Source organism: Anopheles funestus, chromosome 3RL (assembly GCF_943734845.2).
Source record: "Anopheles funestus chromosome 3RL, idAnoFuneDA-416_04, whole genome shotgun sequence".
NCBI classification, from domain to species: Eukaryota; Metazoa; Arthropoda; class Insecta; order Diptera; family Culicidae; genus Anopheles; species Anopheles funestus.
Window position 1 is genome coordinate 66,401,395 of NC_064599.1, and position 16,841 is coordinate 66,418,235.

Consider the following 16,841-nt stretch of genomic DNA (forward strand, 5'->3'; position numbering starts at 1 on the left):
CTTACCGATTTTCTATTAGTGGCTCGTAAATTTTCCACTTGAAACACCTCTTCCTTCGGCAAACCATTTACTTCTGAGTTTTAAAAGTCTCCCAGAGGGGTTTGCTCATCGGTGTGTCATTTAGATAAACATCAATTTCTTTTGCCCATTCATTGATTAATGGTGTACTCGCCTTGTTTCGCGTTGGGGCTTTGGTCGCGCTGCATGGCCTGAAACAATTTCATTAGGTGAAGAAATTAACGGGTGCATTAAGTGGTGAACTTGTTTGATGGACAAACGGTGTGTCTGTAAGAAAGTGGTTGATTTTTATTGCTTTTGGGTCCTGGTCGATAAGAAGTAGTTTATGTATTCCCGTGTGCTTTGAAGTTTGAACGAAAAACAAAATCGTTTTTATTTTATCGTACATAAGCTTGTGGCTATTCAGTCAAGCAGGTGTCACATTGAGTGGAAATTCGTGCTTCATAAAAAAAACATGGAAAAAACATTAAAAGAAAATTACGTCACTTTGAATTTTCATTAAGTTTCTTTAATCCTGATGCAATTGTAATGGCAATAGATAAAAAATAACTTGCTTAGTTAATTTTTGCCATTTTAACACTTAACACTATTTTAACATACTCAACCACTTTATTGTACAATAACTTTGTTGTATAAAATTTAATTAAAAACTTATAAAAATTATTTTCAAACAGAAGTTATTAAATAAAAAATGAAAACAGTTTTTAAATTTCGTAAAACTTCAAAATTTTATTGTTGAGAAATTTACACTTTAAATTTTGTCATTAATTCAATTATTATTAAAACATTTTCACATGTAATATAACGCACTTAGCTATAAAACAATTTTTAAACAAATCGATATGAGTTTTAAAAAATAAAATACAACTGCTTCTATAACTCTTTCCTACAGTATACAATATTTTTAATAATTTTAAAGGAATGAGTAATATTTAAATGAAACTGAATAAAATATTTTAACTTCATAACATCAAACAACTAAACACTCGTTGATGATGCATATCAATAAAGTAGACAAAGTTGGGCACAGTATAGCTTTTTCGCACGTCAATCAATGTCCCCATCGTCCCGTGAAACCATTAGGTCCGTTATCGGTCTTGAATGCTCCATTGAAATGTCAATACATGCGCTAGGATTAAGATGTGCCCCGTGCCGCACATCGTAACGAAACCACCGAATGTGACGGAACACGGGAGAGAAACAATCGCCAAACGAACAGCGGCGATCCACAATGAACGTGTGTTCCGTTGTTGATGTTACGGCCTGTCTTGTTTGAAGAATTTTAAAAGCGTTTACACATGCAGCTTGCACCCTTGTGGCAAGCTCCAAATGTGTGCTGCAATACGTTCCCGAAAGGGTCCCATAGACCATACGGGATTTTTGTGCTGTGGTTGTTTGGTTCTCTGTTGTTCATTTTCCACTACAACATCGAGTGTCGAAAGCAAAACCGGCGATTGATAGGAAGAAATCACGCACACAATGAGTGAGCGCGATTCAGCTGAAGGAAAGGAATATTCCCCTTCGAAAGAGCGGCCCGGGTTTCGATCGCAGTAGACAATTAATTAAAAGCCACTTCAACGGCACCCTAGGCCGCCGGCATGTCAGCAGCACTTTAAAAGCATCTTTCACGTGGTCGCCGTATCGCACGAGGAACTGTGCGAGACGCCGCTACTCACGCAACAAAGCATAAATAAAGTGAAACTCACGCTCAAAAAAACTCACGTGAGTGGTTGTGAGTGCGGAGTGCCACCCTAAAACTGAGCTACAAAATTGTGGCGTGAGTGAGCTGAGCCATTTTTAACCGAATACGGATACTCTCCTTCGGCAGCACGAGGTGGGTTAGATAAAATTTTCCCACTAAGCTTCGGGTTGAGTTTTCCGAGTTTTTCACTCGGAAAATCAGTCGTTTCGTTGCCTCGGTTCCGTGTGGTCGGTCCGTGTTGTCCGTGCAGTCGAAGGTTTTCCCGTTAGCCTAGTGAGCAAAAAGAAAAAAAGGTGATTTCCTCTCACTCTTTTCACCTCCATTGAGCAGCGTGTCCGCGCTCGCTCTCTCTCTCTCACTCACTCATCCCCTCATCCGGACGAGCCTTCGCGTTCAAATTGCTTGCGTGTGATGGAAATGGGAAATTTTCCCTTCAGATCCATTTTCCCTCCGTTGGGCTCGATAACAACAACACAAAAGCCACTGGAGCTTCAGTTTTCGTGCGTGAACTTTTGTGTAAAGTGACTGAGGTGGAGAAGTAAAAAAACTCAAGAGAAAAAGTGCATAATTTTCCATCGGCAAACGAACGAGCCGAATGGGTAAAACGTTTTTTCTCCCCCTAGTGCTTTGTGTGCGAGTGCGTATAGTGATGGTTCTGGTTTTTTTGTACTTCCTCCCTTAAACAGTTCCCTAAACTAGCGCCAGGAAGAAAAGCCGGAATTTGGGTTTGATGTTCCGGAAAACGGTAGCAACACAAAAACACATCACGTTTGAAGTTTTAGTGCTGGAAAAACTAGAGTGCGTGTTGTGCGAGGAAAGAAATTTTGCTGTGAACAACCAATATCAAACGCTACCCAATTCCGGTTTTCGTTCTGCGTTGGATACAAGTGTGCATAGAACTTTCGTTTTTGCATCCACTAGGTTGAAACGATAAACTTCTGCCCAGAAGGAATGTGCATCAAATACTCTCTCTCTATATATTCCCCAAAAAGTACAAGAAAAAACGAACACAAAATCTTTCCAACCAACACAATATCGTACTCCGAATTTGGCTCCATGCTTTTTTGTCGCTGCTGGCGAAAAGAACAGCCAGAAATGGAGTGGACATACAACCGGGCGAAAAAAAGTCACACACTCACCTACAGTTACAAGCTGCAATCGAACATTTCGAAACCGATGTAAACATTCTTCGGTTGGCCGGGTTTGGCCAAAAAGGAGATTTGCAAATGCCACACGTTTACCGTTTCACGGACACTACGGTTCGGTCTTAGTTGTCCATATTGAAGTGGCTTCCCGCTTCTCCCTCTTTTCCCTTCTTCTCTCTCCGATGAAAAAAAAAATCTCCAAAATCTCCAGCAAATAAAAACTCACTTTCATCATCATCATCATCATCATACGGGACTATGCTTTCAGCTATAGACGACTTTTGGTCCAGTGCAGGAAAAGTGGTGAAAAAAAATACATTCCGAAAGCCTTCTGGGACACACTGTGGTACATCCCGATAGACGATTCAACGGACATGATCAGAGGGAATTCATAACCATTCCGGCACATCGTATATGGTTTTTGGGAGATACCGTGGAAAAGTTTTCCCATTTGTTTTCCTTCTCCTCTTTTTTTGTTGTTGTGCCCATTCATCCATTGATGGGCTTAAAACGAGATCCTCCCCTGGAGGGAGAGATGCACATTCTAATATTGGTCATCTTTTTTTTTTGATTGCCTTCCTGTGGCTGCAAGTGCAAAGTAGTGCCAAAGGTGCAACTCCTATCGCGAACATGCAATTGATGTTGCGAGATGTAATGCAAGCTCGATCGATGCGCGGTAGTCCCGTGGCCAGTTTGGTAAACTGTAATATAATCGGTTTATAACCAACAAAAAAAAAACCGACCTCTCGATGCATCTGGGAAATAATGGAGGAACTTTTAACAAGGTGATGTACGCTTTACTCGTACACCACAAAGAGACCATAGCAACACACACTCTGAACGACTTAGACGTGAAAGTGTTGTTTAAAGGGATTATTTCATGGCTTTTCTGCTTTCATGATGTTTTTTTCTCTATTGGGAGATACTTTTTTCTCTTCCTTTTTTGAAACTCATCACAAATGACAAAATTCTGCAACCCCAAAAAGAGGGAGAGGAAAGTTTACCTTCTAGTTACGGTTAAAAATATGCAACGGAACTCTGACAGCCGTTTGGTGTGAGTGGTCGGGATGTGAAAATTTCCATCCAGCACTTTTAGAGCACTGTGTGCCTCTCTCTTGTCCTTCTCCATCACCATACTTCAACGTTCGTTGCAACCACAACCGGATCGATTCCATCTGCACACCGTAGTACACAAATTGGATGTAACAAACATGAAGCGAAAAGTGGAGCGAAATAGAACCGCTCAAAACGCATTCCACCGGGTCCGTTCGTGCGGGAAATCTAACGAGTTGCAGCCTGATACCAAACCGAACCAGAATCTGTGGTTTTTTTGCAGCACAAAAAACACACAACCCGTACAGATTGTCACCGCATATATGCATTTGCATGCGATCGAAAGACCGTGCATTAATTTGTGTACGAATTGAGCGAACGGGACAGGATCGCATACACCGGGCAGCTAACACCGCAGCAGCTGCTAGCAAGCGAACAAGTGGTGTAAATTTTATCGTCAACATTATCGACCATGACGGCGGAATCGATCGAAAAAGCGTCACAGTACGTCAGTGGGGAAAAAATAGTGGTTGATCGACATCCGTGCGAGACCGTGGAAATGATGTGGATGGTTGGTTTTAACTTTTCCCTCCCGTGTTTCTTTACAGCTTCTGCCTTTAACATACTTTCCTTTGTGAACTGCACTTGACAGCAGTGCGAGTAGTAGAGTGTTTTGACTGTTTTTTTTCCATTTATTTAATTTAACTTTTCTCATATTATGTTCTTCCGTTGCTTCAATTTGAAATACAATTTATGAATAAAATAATTGATTTTAAATTTATGTGTTCTTTTGATTTGTTTGTTTACTTATGATTTAATTGATTATTATATCACATTACTATGTAATTCGTTTGAATTTTGTTTCATTTATTCTTGTTTTGTTGTTTTGGGTTTATTTTCATTGGTAGGTATTTTATTCTGCTTTTGTTCTATGTGTTTTGTTTAAGTAAGTAAAAATGTTTTATTCAGACAGAGATATTATATTTTATTTCTTCCATTATCTCATTTTCAAGTTTAACAAACTAGTATTTTTATGATGTTGTTTTTTGTATATTGGATTGTAAACGGATTTGCTTATTTTATTAATTTGTTTATTAATATATAAAACTAGTTTCTTAATTTACTCTATATTGTTCTTATTTAGTTTAATTAATTTAAATTTTTATTTTACCTATCTCAACTAAACTATTTTTCATTTGTTTTTTTTTTCAATTTTTCATTCCTGTTATTAACTTTCATTCAGTTACTTACCAGCATAATTTTATTGTTTCGTTTAACCTCTTAATTATTCATTTCCTTATTTTATTCGCGTCATTCTGTGCTTAATTTTCTGTTTTTCAAATTAGTTAAAGCTTTCAAATTTAATTATATTATCAAAGAAAACGTACCAACCATATTATACCAGATTGTTATCTAGTATACTACATACAAGGCTCTTAATATATTGTCTATTTTCTAGAACAATATTCACAGTAAAATACTATTCTACAAGATAGTAATTGATTTTACTTTTCCTGATAAAGTTTTATTGCAAATGTAAATAAACCTTTCAGACAACAGTTCATCTTCACCGACAGTTATCAGAACACTTTACCCATCATCCCAAGTTACATGAAACCAACTATTTTTATTACTATTGGCACCGTTTCGCAAAACCCTTTTGCTTACCAAAAAAAAACTGTTGAAAAACGTGCTCCCTCTTTTTGGTAAATGATCCCTCCCAGGTGGTCAATCAAAAACTAATCGAATTGCGTTCAATGTGACTCGTTTCCATCCGACAACGAGTTCACGACAGGCCAATAAATTTGCACTACACTTTGCAAAAATTCACTCCAACATTCCACAACCAGCACGTGAACCCTACGTGTTTGTATCCTTCGGGATAAGGTGTTAGTTTATCTGTGAACCTGTTTTTCCTCTGTAGAATCGAATAACAAAAAATAGCCTTTGCCTTCATTTTCCACGAATTTCTTGTGAGCGAGGAAAACAGTCCTTTTTTTTGTTTGGTGCTGTTGGCACTTTTTTGTGAGTCCCCAAAAAATGTTTCTGCACATAACGTATCCGGAAGGCATTCAGGTGTCGATTCCCGGTCTCTCTCTCCCCCCTTTTCGGGAACGTCGACAGATCCGTATATGCAAGCACGTCCCGATCTAGTCCCGCAAAATTCTACGTTGAATATTTTTGGGAGCCTTTTTTTTTGGTGCTTGGGTCCTCACTGTTGGCTGTCTTCCGAATGGCACCCCCCCAAAAAAACCGGAACGGTCGAACCCTTTGCACCGGAAGCACCCCGGAAACATCCTGTTTGTTGCTCAGGTATGCGAACGGGATGAAATTTATTGGTACAAAATGAAGCCCGCTACGTGAGCGGGATGAATTTATTTCAATCGTTTCGCAGGAGACCCTCATTTCGGCGTTCCGGCCCGCCATGCAAACATACGAAACACACGGATTTGCACACATACGCGGATGCGCCCCTTCACCACAGCCAGGCCGTCGGCGAGCCAGCGAGCTCGAGAAAAAGACCGAAGATCGACTTTATATGCAGAAAACACACCATCCGGTACCGGTAAACGAACTGAAGGCCATCACGGCACGGGCCACTTTTTTTGCCTCACTCTCTCTCTCTATCTCGCTCGTTACGGTAGCATCACTTTTTTGTGTCACGCGATGTTTCGTCGCTTTAGGCTGTTGAGTTGGGCAACGGTAGCACGGGTGCGACTTGTTGGTTTGCCCCGTGTGTGGAATGAAATTCGATCGAAATTCTTGCTCACAATGCACATATTTTCTGTCGCCATCTTAATCCCGCCATCCCGGATAGCTGGTATGGGGAAGTGTGATGATGGTAGAGAAGCTGGGCTGTAATAGAGACTGCTAGGACAATGATGCAAGCGTCCCAGACGTACCCATCGACCGTGCAAGCGGACAACAGGATATAAACATATATCAGGCTTAAGCCACTGCAGAAGCCCATCGCCATCGTTGCTTCACAGGCTCTCTGCCGTGGGCGACGTTTCAGCGATTTTTCCATGTTTGCTCCTCCGTGTTTTTGTTTGCATCGGTGTGCTTTTCGGTGCGGGCCCCCAGAAACAGGAGCGCAAGCTTCCATTTCCAGGCAGGTGATAAAAATAAAGGAATAATCATTCTCACGTTCGCCCGGAATACGGTTCGTATGTACTGGTAAAGGGAAATATCGCAACGGAGGGGAAAATTGGTTTTGCCATGGAATATCAGTAAGCAAATATTTAAAGCAGGATTTAAATTGCCTGCACGTTAAATTATGGGTCCCGTTTACTCGTTACATGTAACGATGCTGTTTTTGCCGTTGTAAACTTGATGTGATCTTTTCCTTATTCATTTCAATAACATATTGTTTCGATAAAGGTGGTTGCATATCAATGGAATGAGGTAAGAGAGGAACTTTCTTCATGCCATTTTATGTTTATTAATCGTGTTATAGGAATATAATTAACACGAAATATTTTATTAACCAGAAGCAAATTATTTTAGTGATTACTAAATTACAAATTCAGAAGAATTTTATAACAAAAAATTAATAAAATCAATCAACAAAACTCAAAAACATAAAATACAGAATGTTTAATCGAATTTCTCGAAGGCATTCTACAAATGAGATGAGAAATTTTCATTAGATTTTTATTGCAAATTTTTAATCAGAAACCACTTTTTCTCTGGGGCGGCCCGGTGGTGCATGTGAAAAACGGCGCCCGTCCACACGGCAGGGACCGGGTTCAAATCCCATCCGGACCGTCTCCCCGTAGCATGGACTGACTATCCTGCTACGTGGTAAAATAAGTCTTGATACGGCCAGGCCGTTCTAACCGAGCAAAAAAAAAAAAAAAAAAACCACTTTTTCTACTTTGAGAATTTGACAGTATAGGAAAGATATTTAAAAAAAAATTGAAAAATCGCTTTAGGACTCCGTGGACACGGCACAGAGTGTCTTAAGAGCTTTTTCAAATATTTTTTTTAAATTAAATTTGTGCTGTAAACCATGACAAAAATATCTTTTGTTGATGCTTCTTTAGTTGTTTTGTTGAAGATCACTTTCAATTTCCTAAATATTAATATTAATGTATATTTTTATAGTGCTCACATTGAATATCTCATCAGGATGTTAAGGTACTTGGACATTTGAAATTCCTCAAAAACATCACCATCAGTTGAAATTTTTCTTCTCATTTTCCTGCAAACTTTAAATCAAAGTTTATATCCACATCTAATGGTTTCCTTTTCATTTTTCAATTGCGTTTAAAGAATGCTCCAATAACCGTGCATATTATGCGCCATTTTCTGACCTCTTTTACCACACAACCACTCTCCACCAAAATGCCACAACTGCATCTGACAGAAGAGAAAACACACATGTATTGTGTAAAAAGCAGCTCGCAGCCATACAAATGTTCCACTCAGCCGTGATTTCACCTATTTGACTCGCTCCTTTTGCGAAGGATTCGTTTAGCTATTTACTTGAACAAGACACACACACAAAAAACACCCCTGACTATGATGAATCTTCTCATCCTTAACAGCAGGGAAAAGAGCTAACATTGAAACTAGAATAGTAAAAAATAAATAGAAACAAAAACACGAATATGTTGGACAAATCATAAACGTACGGAGTTGGCAGAAACGAAATAAAAAAATAGCAGAACAAATGTTGGCGCTAGTAATGCTTTTAAGATAAAAACTTTCCTCTACCACTCGTGTTGCCACACACACTCGTGTGCTCTTTTTGCGCAAAAACCCACTTTTGGAGAGAAAAAAATTAAAAAAACAACAACACACATCCTTTCGCCACAGGCAGAAATGAAGGAACATGTACTAAATAATTGCGGTCCAGCACTTTTCACGTTCACCATTTTGTTGTACCGTGTTTTCCAACGTAAACCGGTCAGCATAGATATGTTGTTGTCACGGCAAGGTGTCGTCATCGTTGTGAAGCAATGCAAAACAAAAAAAACCTTCCGCTCTGTTTATATTGAGGAGTGAGGAGTTTGAGTAAAAACAAAAGAGAAAAAAATATACACAAAACAACGCAAACACCACAAAACAGTGGGGTAAAGGTGTGCTGTGTCACAGCAAACACAACGAAATCTGCTCGACATTTCGCGCGACATCGTCCACGGTTTCGAGAGGAATCGTCAGGATGTGACGCAGCGGGAGTTTGAATAATGAACGCCACGGAACGTACGGAGTTTTGATATCTGCAGCCAACCACACACTGGCTGGCTGGCTGGCTGCATTCAATCTCTGCCAGATAAACGCAAAACGCCCCCGGAGACGTGGTAAAGGAATCGGCTGCTATGGTTCGACCATCCTCTTTACAACGAATCCTTTTTTTCCCTTTTCCCCCATTTTGTCTCTCAGAGCAAAACTGAATTGTTGGAAGATGATGTGCGATGGTATAGAGGATTTCTCGAGAGTAATGCAAAACATGAACCAAAAAAAACGAAAAAGAAAGCCAAAAATCGACCCCTTTTTTGTCGGATACTTGCATCCCCAAAAAAAAGCAAACCGGGGAGCTCCAACTCCTTGGGGCATTTGGAAGATTGTAAATAGGGAAAGGCAAAAAAAAACATCCAACAATCCTTTATGCTACCTCACACGTGTTGGTACGGTTATACATTTATGAATATTCAACACAGTTCGAACCATGCGAAGGGCACGATGTACCATGCGGGACTAAAAAAATCAGAACCCAGAAATCACAAACGATAAGCAACATCAGACGAAGACGGGGGTCGTCTTTCAAGCAAGCAAAACCCTTCACCGCTCAACACTGTGTGAATCGATGTACCTTCATATGTTTTACCTAAATAAAAATGAGATGAAAAACTCAAAACTGGGACACAAGCGCTTGAACACGTTTACGGTACGATGCACACCTAATAATCTTTATCTCGTTCTTTTTACTCTTTCTGGCAGGATTTTGTAGTGGAAATGATTACAAACATTGAATGTTACGGTTGAAAGTGAGAGTGAGATCTTAAAATTTTGTTCCGTACAAGTACGCTCCAAGTCGATTTTGTCGAGTGAAAATTTGCCGTACCATGTGTTTCAGGTACCAACGGTCATGTGCTTGTGTGGAAGCCTCCATGTGAAACATCATCTCCCCGACACACATACACACGTACGGTGGAATGAAATTAAACGCGATCAGTAGCAAAAACTCGAACGACTCGAGTTAAATTATCCAGCACCGTGTAATGATAAGTGATTATTAAGTGAAAGATCTCAGATAGGGCAATCAGACTGGTTGCTTCATCACGGCATAGCCTGGTCCCTGGGCACGATAAACGTACGAGAAATTGCTTTTCTAACCTTCCCAAAAAAAAGGTGCTGTTTTATTTTGCCTTACACTTTACAATTCTCTCCATTTGCCACACGCCGCAGTATGGAGTTTTCCACGTTTTAAGTTTTCTTCGTTCAAAAAAGGTTGATTTTCTTTTTTTTGCGTTAACGGTTCTTCGGTTGTAGCCATTTTCCTTATTTTTTTTTATTTCCGTACACCGTACGAAAGCGCTTCACTTCACCGGTGGAGCAGCTGATAAAGAAAAACGTAAAACCCGCCTCATTCGAAAAGGCGGCAAAACCTTTAATGGAGGCGCCCAGTCTTTCTTCGGTTCGGTTACGCTGGGTGCTTTAAGACTAGCATTTCGAAGCGAAAGCGACAGATGGTTGATAAAAGTGAAATTAAAAATTGTATTCATCAATTAATTCGTTCGTGTATAACATCAACAAGGTTACTGAATCGTGGCGAAAAATGGTGAAAAGTTTTGTACGTGATTACAATCAGGATCTGGATTAAGCGAACGTTCGAAACACTGCACATTATTCTAAAGCGGAAAAGCAGCAGATTTTTCAATAAAAGGTAAGCTCTTTTAACACTACAAAGCTTCTATTTTTAAATGGATTTTTTATACAAATATTTCATCCTCAATTTACCAGTATTGTACCAATTTTTACCCCCATTATGAATTCAATAGCAAACAATTTCCCACCAGCAATTGTTGCATCAAATTGACTTTCATCCGATAATGAAACAACGCGCAACAATTGCCATCCTTTTTTGGCACAAAATTACATCACGACCTTTCCGGTGCTGGTAAAATTATTTACAGCTGTCAAAATGTCATAGCACCTGTCATGGCTGCTGTCATGCACATCAGTAGGGCATGGAAGTGCTCTTGAAAAAAAAACACGGCTCTTGAAAAATCTTTACCAGCCAGGAATCGAAGAAAAGAAGCACATGAAAAACGAACAAAAAAAACTTGCTTCGTTCCGGTGAATCGATAATTTGCGTTGAATGCGAATCATTTCCTTTCCATTTTTCTCGATTTCATCTGCCGTATTCTTTTCACAATCGATCGTCCGAAGAAAAATGAATATTGGCGGTACGCTTGACGGCCCAACAGGAATCGTTCGGAAGTGAATAAAGTTGAACCGGGAGAAAGTTTTTTTCTCTCTCTTGCTCCAGAGTCCTGGTGTGACTTTTTGTCCCAGAAGATTTTGAAGACGACAGTATAAGAAGTGTCACCGGAGTTTACACCAGTCTCAGATGGTAATGTGCTATTCAATATTAAATTAGACATTATATTTCCTCGCTGTAAATTGAAATTTGTACTAACAGCTTCATTAGAAAAAAAGCTTTATCAGGGTTTAAAGAAATATATATTTTTTCTATTAATATCAACCCACTCAAACCACATCATAAATCTCCACGAAAAAGAGATAATCGACCCTACCCAGGGGCCGGAAAAGGCGCTAATCTCATTACGATAAATATCAATACAATTCGAACGATCATCGGTACGATGGTTACGATTGGCACATAATCTTATTATTAAGTTCGGCAAAACTCCCATTCCAAGGGCCCGTTTAAAGGGATACTTTTGGAAAAGTATGCTAAGCCTTCTTGCGCGAACAACCCTAACCACCCTCTCCCAAAAACCCATTAAAAGTGATCCAAGATGGATTCTTTCTTCTCCGTTTACGGCCACGCAAGCAAATTTTAAACATCCCCAATACCCGCACGAAAAACTTCAAAGCTAGTAGCATTGCCGGGAATAAAACGGCAACCCACTTTCCAGCCGAAAATGGAGCGCCGCGTTCTGGCTCGACTAACTTAATCCTTGTTTTGCGTTGAAATTTTCGGCGAAAAGAATTTTTCCGAACGCTATGTAAATGAAGTGCGAAGGGCGATGGGGGGAAGGTACATGCTTGGGATCGGGTGGCTTTCGATTCAATCGAATGTTTTCGAGCATTCTTCGCGTAGAATGAGCAATGCCCATTCATAGCATCGGGAAGAGATGAAATAAGGAGTTTTTTGGGGTACGATGAGGCGATACGCTTGCCTCGCCACTGGCCGTTACTGAGCAGTGTGCAAGCAAACGAACTTTCGTCGAATTCGAGCCTTACAAAACTGAAGCCGATCGAAGTTTGAATATTGAAATACTTGAACTTTACACCGTGGTATTCTACTGAAGCTTTGCCGGCGAGCAACCGAGTACCGGGTATAACTCTTTTCCAGTAAATTGTTTCGTTTGTGAGGAAACATAAAAAAACTGTTCGCTATGTGAAAGACGGTCACTTTTGGGAAGGAAACTTACAGTATTTAAAGTTGCCAAGTTCAGTAGCAAAAATTGAGTAAAGGTTTCTTGTCCAACAAAATGTAATCCTCATCAGCTACCAGCCTAACAACGAGCTATTGATGTTTTGTATTTGTGGAGTCTGAGAAAGAGAATATTTATAGTACTTTTTTAAGAAAATTTAATGCAATTCCATTTATCCGTCCTTATAGGAATGCGGAGAAAATTCGAGTAAAATGTTATCCAGGTTTCTACGATACAGGAAAAAACATAAAGTTATTATTCATATTTATTTTTAATAATTTTCGTCCGAGCCTAAGATGTAGAATTCTCCAGGAAAAACATTAATTTACACAAGTTTGCTAGCAACATTTTATTAGAAAAGGCTGACTTTTTTTAAATATAGTTCAACTCGGTTTTCTCTCTCTTCTTGGCTTTTAACGACCTTACAGGTCACGCCGGCCATTTCTGGCTTACTAGACTTATTTTTACCACGTAGCCGGATAGTCAGTCCTTGCTATGGGGGGACGGTCCGGATGGGATTTGAACCCGGTCCGGCCGTATGGACTGGCGCCTTTTATCACATGCACCATCGGGCCGCCAACTCGGTTTTAGAACTGTGATTTTAGAACTCACGAATAGCTCGTCTACTGTCTATTTAGGTCCCCGGATAAACGATTTTCTCGGTTTATTATAATAAGAAAACTTGCACAATAACTTGATTATTGATAACGAGAATTGCTATTATCGCTAAGATTGTTAAAGAATAGATGTCTTTCTCTTCAAAAGACTTTAACTTGAGTCTTCAACGGGTTTGAAGGAAGCATAATATCTCCGAAGAGAACTGATAACCAGTCACCCAATTATTAAGCATACGTGTTAAGGATATTCACCTATATTAAATAGTTTTAAATATTTCTTTTAAGTTAAATCACTTCAAACCAATCTTACTGTCCCTATGGATATATGAATAACATCAAAGGTACTGAAACGAAACTCAAAAGTGTCACACTAAACGTCGTCTAGCAACATTTCATTTGCTCAACCCGTACAAAACCCCATTCTAGAGCATCACACCCCCGAACATCAAGCATCAGACCTGGGCGAACGAACTTATACACCCGGGAGTCAATCACATCCAGGAAAGTCATCATTTCCTTTTCCATCAACTTGCCGCAAACTAGATTCCAGTCGAAATTTAATGAAAGATATATTAAATTTGTCTTCCTTCCGGTTATGTCCATCCGTCCATCCGTTCGGTACGCTTCTGCTATAGGGCGGTTTGGCCGGATATACTTTCGTTCCGTTTTCGGCTCCTGGATCATACACTAACCGACACCGGCAACGTCACACAACAACGAGCTTTAGCTTCCGCAAAAGCCATCGAGATGTATCTCCATTTTCCTCCCGGAGATTTCCAACCCGTGTGACTTCTCGGTTAATGTTTTATGTCGTTATATTGTTGCCGAACATAAATTTACGCTCCCGCTCGATGCTAAGGATGCGTCGCCCATTTCCGGGTATATGGAACCCACTTTCGAGGCCTCCCGAAGGGACCTTTGGATCGCCGGGGAGTGATGGTTTCCGGACACCAAATGGCGTAAACCGTTCCTCAATCTCACATTGTTTGAGTAGCACCGTACATCGTCCTACTGTCCGTGTGTGAAAAGCAATGCAAGTGACGACGATCGCACATGGCCATGGATGATGCGCCAAGTGTGTTTTCTTTCTCTGGCGCTAACAACTGCTCCCCAAGTACGCCTGGGAATGGGGAGTTGTTAAAGAAAAAAAAACCTCCCAATAGTGCGCTCGCTTTGTAGCAAAGTATCGCAAGGGAAGAAATAAATCCTGTTCCCGAGCAAACACAATATACGCTTCGCTCCGGTACATATTACTTGCAGCTCTGGTAGGTGCCTTTCTCCTATGTGACTTCTACCAAGACGCCGTAAAAACACGTAGGGTGAAAGCGTAAGCACGGTTCTTCTTTGTCTCGAAGCCTTGTGTCGTTTTTGGGGGGAGCGAGGGGAAAACTAAACACGAAAATGCAAGAAAATGGTTCACTGCTTCGCTAAAACACAATCTTGCGCCTAGATGTCTATTGATAAAAGTGTATTATCGGTTTCCTTCGGGTCCGGAAACCATTGCATAGCGATTGTGCAATCAAGGGAATCACCAATCCACCCATCCCGAAGGGAGCGTATTATATTGGATTTGCTCTCCTTCTTATTTATTGTATTTATTGCTGTAAATAAAGTTGATGTACTAAGCTGCCAGTGTGGATTTCAACGTGAATGCTCCGAGTGACTATTTGTGTAGTGAAATAAATTTGTATTAAGTTGCAAAACGAGCCGCCGGAGCTGTGAAGCTATTTAGTGCTCATTATTGAATGATTTTAGCACATTTATTTCAATTCAAAAAATTGCTGTTATTTGTAAAATTATTTTTTTACAAAAATTCTACTTATAATACTTATAATAATACTTATATTCTACTAATTTTGTTTTTATAAATATAAGTTATAGGATTACCGTTCCCTTATGTCTAATTAATTTTCCGATAATTTCAATTGTCGGAAATCTGGATTTTACCCTCAAACCCACCTAATCCTGCTACTCAAATGTTGCCATTTAGAAGGAAACATTGTGCAATGGCTAAGCTAAATCCGCAACACGATACACAGGATGGGATATTCTCACCGGAAATGGAAACCCACATATGGTGGCCATCGGAAAGTGAGGTGAAGCATGAAGCTCGAGTTCTTTGTTTAGCTCAAAACCCCCGAAGGAAAATGCGTTTTTCCATTGCGTTACATGTCTGGCAAGGTGTACGCGGTGTGCCGAGTCCCAGTCTTTGGGGTACGAGCAACAATGAACCAACGAATGGGCCACCTTTCGATGAAAGTTTAACGGAAACAACTGATTCGTTTCGATTTCGATGCTCGTCTCCGCTCCGGTACGCTTGATGTGCATTTAATAGCCCCCAGGGAAACAGACGGGAAGCGAATCGTTACAACCAAGGCTAAGTTCCAAGGAAACCCCACCATCCAATCCACCAGATTTTCAACCGGATATCCTGCACTCCCTCCAAATGTACAGACACACTGTCTCAAACAACTTAGTCCCGCTTTTGTTTACCAAGGCTCCTTCATTCCACCCCCATTATTGTCCCCGCTTACCGCAGAAAATGGGAAGCCTCACTAGCGTTCGGTGGTAAGAAGATGGCATTCAGCACGTCGGTGGAAAATAGCGACAGTAATCCTTACTAATAGATTGCAGCAGGCAACCAAAAACATTCACGGCGGAATGAGGAACGATGTGTATATAAGAGTACGATGGTTACGAGAAAAACGATACTATTTCGTTATCAGTTTTCCCCTTCTTAGTAAAACTTAGGTCTGATTTATTGAACTTCGGATTATTGACTGAATTAAGGATGAGCTTATCGATACCACTCGATTTGCTGCCGGAGGGTTTCCACCATCTACAAAACTGAAACCTTGCACACCGTGCCGTACACAAGATTTTGCCCAACAAAGTGCTCTGAAACAAAGATGAAGTGGTCTTTAGCAGGACGTCTTTACCAGTTTCTCAATCAATACTTTTGCTTCGGCTTATCGGAGGAACTTTCCTACAAATGTTTCCCAATGTATCGTGCTGCTTCCTTTTTCTTTTTGAAACCGTTAAAGTTCACTCCGAAGCACACACGCGTTCACTTCAAACAATTGAAAGCTGATCGAAATTCTTCACTGCATTTTACGCTGCATCACCTGCCAAGAATTCCAACAAACTCTTTGATCTTGCAAATGCTGCAAACGAGAACTTGCTCTACAAATGCATTTTCGGAGTCGGTGTCTTTCTTAACACCTTCCAGCTATCGGCAACAGGAATGCATCCCGAGGGCACGATTGCAACACCGTCACTCCTTTCAAGTTAGTCTTGTCTCCACCAAAAATCATGACAGACAGTCGCAAAATTTGACAGACGATAGACAGAGGTATGATGCAAACGTGAAGTCAATCCGTACTTCCATGGTACGGTACAGAATCAAAGCATCAAAATCGAATTTCCTGAAGTCCTCTGGAAAGAGTTATCGAATGAAAGGAGTGGGAAAAAAATGTCACCTGCGTCAGCTGTAAAGGACAGGAAACATAACACGTCCGTTTCGTTTTATCACGAAGAAGTCATCACTGACGGGAGCGAATCTCGACTGTTAACGTTAACGGCTTAATTGCTTTTGAGGGGTCCCACTGTATTAAGCGAGTTGGATGGAGTGTCCATAGCATTATTTTTAAATAGCTTGGGAAATTCAATGTTT

The 16,841-nt window shown here is 40.3% G+C and overlaps 1 protein-coding gene and 1 pseudogene across 1 annotated transcript in view; one reads left to right on the forward strand and one right to left on the reverse strand.

Annotated features, from left to right (window-relative positions):
- The window catches only part of LOC125769770 (nyctalopin-like), a 266,449-nt gene that overhangs the window by 133,495 nt on the left and 116,113 nt on the right, over window positions 1-16,841 (reverse strand). The window contains exon 3 of the mRNA XM_049438623.1: window positions 6-209. The gene's annotated coding sequence lies outside the window, so the exon portion shown is untranslated. The remainder of the gene's footprint in view (window positions 1-5; window positions 210-16,841) is intronic.
- Window positions 1,842-16,841, forward strand: part of LOC125769771 (uncharacterized) — an 89,866-nt pseudogene continuing 74,866 nt past the window's right edge.